A 5,480-nucleotide genomic window follows, 5' to 3' on the forward strand; every position below is an offset into this window, starting at 1 on the left:
TTTCGGGGGAGCAAAAGTGCCCTATAAAAAAAAAAAAAAAAAAAAAAAAAAAAAAAAAAAGCTAGCTACCCCTTATTTCAGGATAAAGTATTATTTCACAATTCCCCCCTTTAAAATATTGTATCATACCACAAAGACTTAAAAATAATTACCAAACATCACCTAATCTTTCTCATTATTTATTTCTGCCAGCCTTGAAGAGAATTTTGAAAATTTGATTTAAAAATAAAATCGTCTTGCATTTTCTTTAAAATCTAGACTTCATTACCTATCTACTTTGACCACAAGGTGGGGCTGTGAGGTCATAATTTGGCAAGATTTATAAAATATATGAACTACATTAAACACCGGTAAATTCAGTCAAGTTTAATAAGATAATCTCATTTTCCAAATATGTACTATTTTCAATTAATCCGTTTTCTAGCCATTAAAGCTCAGCAGAAAAAAAACTGTTCATTTGTCCAGTTCTTAGAAAGTATTGAGTTTTTTCCAATATGAAATTACCCTAGAATTGAGTAGAGTTATGTGTCACCATTAATGTTATTTTTTTAGGGGTTCTTCCTACTATTTCACACTGCATTGATAAATAAGTTCACTAAATTCAATAATGTCTTTAAAAATTTTTTTAACTATTTTATAAATAAGCACAGAGTATGTTATTACCCAATACATTTCCATTAATTTCTCCTTCATTCCTTAAATCTATTTTGTAATCCAATATTTGATGATGGGAAAAGAACTGTATTTTATTTATTCATTTGTGGTATGCATTCATATATATAATTATTTATTTATTTACTTTTGTATTTTGTATTTATTTAAGAGATTTTTGCCTTAGAGCACTTGCACTTGCTGGGGAGAGAGAGAGAGACAGACACAGAGAGAGGGAAAGTGAGAAATCACCCTCCGCCCCAAGGGGAGGGCGACACCGCATTCCCTTCTCCTCTATTCTCCTCCCGGAATCTTGGTGTGTGCACACACTCGTGTCTGGCCTGATTTTCAAGCTGCCAGGTCTGGGACTCCAACCACAGTCAGCCATGTGGGAGTCCAGTGCTATAACTGCTATGCCATCTGCTGTCCCCTGTATTTTGTATTGCTAAATAGGCGGGAATTCCTTTCTTATTTTCAAAAACCTATAAATAATCCGATTTTTAGTCAACTGTTTTTTTAGTGCAAACAAACTAGCATACAAATTAATCACTGATGCTTGATGGAGCAAAAAAAAACACCACCACCACCTCAGTAACATGTCAGCAATAAGCCACTTTTCCATGTGAATGTTTTCTAATCAATTTTAATATAGTAAGAATGAAACAAAATATAACATTAACCTTTGCAATGAAAAGAAAATGCCATCAGGGAGACCTAAGATTTACAAAATCTACAAATCCCTTGTCTGTATATTTACCTTTCCATGTTTTCTAGTTCCTTGTATCAAAATACATTAGGGCCCAGCTGCAGTGACACCAGTGGTAGTGCACTGCTGTGTGAGGCTGGAGGCCTGGGTTCAGATCCCAGATCAATCTGAACAGACCAGGTGATGGGGCACATGCTTATGGTCCTAGCCAATTGGGAGGCTCACCATGGCAAGTCTCTGTCAAAAAATACCCTTTATCCGTTTCTAACTTCCGCCCATAGATCCATACATACTCACTGTCTCGTTTTTTTCTTAGTCATATAGTATTTTGCATTAATTTTTTTCCTTATTTATGATAGAGCATGTTCACATGAGTGCTAGAGAGGAACACCCTCCCCACACACAGGTTCTAATGCTGGTGAGATTCCCTTGCAAGCCTCCAGCCTGCAGAAACATGAGCACCCACGCAGTGCCCAGCATGTTTCAAGCATGGGGATTTGAACCACAGTCACCAGATGGGATCCAGTTTCTCTTGAATAATGTGTTACCCTTAGGTCAAGGAACTGCCCATCTCTGCATTTCTAAAGCGTGTCCACGTATATAGTTTCCTACTTTCTTCCTTACTTACTCTTTAGCACACTTTTCTCAATTTTAAACCAAACTTCATAGCGTCCATTAAAGAGTTTCCTACATACCCCTTCTACATTTCTGCTCCATGTCTTTTTCTTAATAAAAAGTGCTTCTGAAAGTCTGTAGCTTGCTATTCTAGAAGACCACAGAAAAATTGCTATGGACAAAGGCTGCTTTCATGGAGACCTAAAGACTTTAATTTTCTACAACAGTCCGCATCTAGTCAAGGACAGTTATTTAACACAGGCTGACCCTCATTTGTAGCTGAAAGTTCTGCTATTCTTTACTGCAACTTAGAGAGATCTGTTGAAGAATTTGCTCCATTAATCCAATGAATGTCAGGTCTCAAAGACCGCGTATGAGACTGGCTTTTAGGGCTTAGCAAGCAGGGAAATTAAGAAGTACATATAGCAAACTGGAAAACAAGAGGAAGGGAACTTGTAAACAGATTCGATTCTGTCACTAGTACGGACACTCAATTCCTATGTTTACAATTTTCCATATTTTTATTCTATAGAAAGCTATGCGACCTCTCAGGTAAGTTACCCATACGTACAGACAGATCAAAGGTATTTTACAAAGCTGATGCAAAATGAAGATGTATCTAGTCGTGTACCTATAATAGGGAAAAATACCCATGCTGATCTCTGTGCACATTAAGAATTGGAAAAGTTGCCATCATGAGTATTTAAAGCCCTTTTGTACTGTATGTACATACACACACACACACACACACACACACACACACACACACACAAGCACATGCACACGGTTACTGCTGACATCAATATATCTGCCTTTATTCTGATTAAATTGGTTATGAGAATCCTCACATAGACCCCTTTTGTAATGCCAGAGACAGCACTCGCTAATGGGGCCAGGTCAGCCTGCACTCTTTTTCCTTCCAGGGCACCCGTATCTGTACTGGAATACTGCCATGAGGCAGGATTCAAACCTAGCATAGCCATGCGGGATTTGGCTCCCTCTAGGCCATCCCCTCCTCCCCTTTCCATTGACTGTATTGTCATTAAACAATAATATACAAATATATTTCCGTAGTAAAAGATTTTGATAACACAGAGGTATAAAGTGTGAAAAGGCACAAATCCCATGTGTCCTCCATGATCTCACACCACTGCGCAGTGCAGGCTCTTCTCTAGAAAACGTTTGTGTATACACACATATGTAGCTTTCTTTTTGTTCCTTATTATAAATGGTGTCATACTCTACATAGTTTGATGTTATTTTCTCAGGTTCACCTCTCTTAGATGTATCTTATTCTTTTGAAAGTCCTTATAATCAGTCCATACAAGGAGTGGTCGCACAAGCACAATGGCTCTTTTACTGTCTTCTCCTCCGTGCATGTCAAGCTGCAGTTTTCTCCATACCTCCGGCCCCCCCTTGTTTTCCATATTTCAAATTTTCTTTTTTTTTAATACAGGTTTTTGCTATAGGGCACATGTGCTCACCAGAAAGACAGAGAGAGACAGAGAGACAGAAAGCGAGAAATCACCCCCCAGAGGGGATGGCCACGCCGCAATCCCTTCTCCATTCTCCTCTCGGGATCTTGGGCATGCACACACATGCGCCTGGCGTGAGTTTTAAGCCACTGGGTCCGGGACTTGAACAGCAGTTGGCTACATGGGAGTCCAGCAATATAGCCATTATGCTAACTGCTGGTTTTCTGATCTATTATGGGAATTTTTCTTATCCCCCCCCCACTATGACATTTTATATTATTTCATGGAATCTATGATAAGAGTGAAGATAGAAATGTGCTCACTTGACTGCCCTGATCTAATTTCTGAAAATGTGGCATGAGACTAACACAGGTATGGTAGGTGAGCCCCCATGTCCGTAACAACAGAAGAGAACAAGTATCTAGGAAGTTATTTCCTGTGCATTGTACCCCTGGGAACATTTAGCTGGTTTGCACTGGTAGACCTCAACTTGCTTTTACAACCAGAGTTGGGTCTAAGGTTGGCAACTATACAATACAAGGTGACACATACACTGAATACCACCTTTGAAGTACAGTAACATAATTCACAAATCCTTATTAACAGGTCTTCACATCCTTGTTGATGGAGAGTAGAATTTGCTTTGACTATTAAGGAAAAGGACACAGATAGAACTTCCTTAATTCCATAGACCAGATCCCAGAGACGATAAAGTTCATCACTGTATCTTCAATACCTAAATAGTGCCTGGCCCAAAAAGCACCACTAAATGGAGAGACAAAAATAGAATTTCCTCTATTTTTATATTTCCTCACTTTTAAAAAGTGTTAGATCACATCCCTAGTCACGATAATATTGAGAATTTTTACAACTGAACCTACAATTCAAAATAGTTTTGATAGGTTATAATATCATTAAATCTACCAAGCATTAAATCTACACAGCTTTTATCTCCAGAAATTCATTCAGACTATTACCTCCTTCGTTCACTTCTAGAAACAAATCACCAATGTCTGGACCCACAGGATGGTCAAAGGAGTGAGAGACTGGATGAACAGGCGCAGTGTTACAACTCTTCAGGGTCCTCCGTTTATTGTGGGCAGCACAATGTTACAACTCTTCAGGGTCGCCTCGAGATGACGTGATGTTACAACTCCTCAGGGTCGTCCTGTGATTGTGGGCCAGGGATCCTGGTTATATGCATGTTGGTGGGCAGTGATTGGTTAAATGAAGGATTGTAAAAGGTGGGTTATGATTGGTTGCTTTTGTGGACCAATCATGAGGTGCCGGATATGCAAATCTGAGGGATTCTAAGCTCACTGATTTGCTATGGGAAGTGGCCAATCAGAGTATGGTTTTAAAGGTGGGGTTTTGAAGGGGAGCCTTTGTGTAATTGTTTGCTCTCTGAGAAACCGGCGATATTCGCTGGTGTGCAGCCTCCCACACACCAACAATAAAGAGAACAAAAATTTATTTAAAATTATTTTATTTTTCATCATTTTCTAACACACAGTGTTAGAAAAATGAATTTTGGCACCATGATTAAAAACGTCTTTTCAAGTTGAACATTTAAATTAAAAACAGTAGCTACAATAAGGACATTTAAACTTCGCTCAAAGAAATGTTTGTAAAAAAATTCAAGCCAACAAATTTTTTGGTTGAGGAATATTTTAAAACTGGGATAAAGAACAGGTAACTAAGAAATGAAGAAAGGTAAAATAGATTATGCTAGAATGAGAAAAAAAGCAAACCACCCTCTGCCCTCTGGTTGACCCCCCCCCAAAAAAAAGAATAAGGAGAGACAAAGGGCAAAAGGGAAGAAGCAAGGCTCAAAATTTTATTTTCCTGATATAAAATTCAAGTACTTAAAAAAGTTTTGAAAAAAAATCATAAAATGCACTACTAACCTTGATTTTTTTTTTTTTTTTTTTTTTTTTTTTTTTTTTTTTTGGAAAAAAAAAAAAAAAAAAACACTCGCCAGAAAGACAGAGAAAGACAGAGAGACAGAAAGCAAGCGAGAAATCCCCCCCCAG

The sequence above is a fragment of the Tupaia chinensis genome, unplaced genomic scaffold (genome assembly GCF_000334495.1).
Source record: "Tupaia chinensis unplaced genomic scaffold, TupChi_1.0 Scaffold149537_1, whole genome shotgun sequence".
NCBI lineage: Eukaryota > Metazoa > Chordata > Mammalia > Scandentia > Tupaiidae > Tupaia > Tupaia belangeri.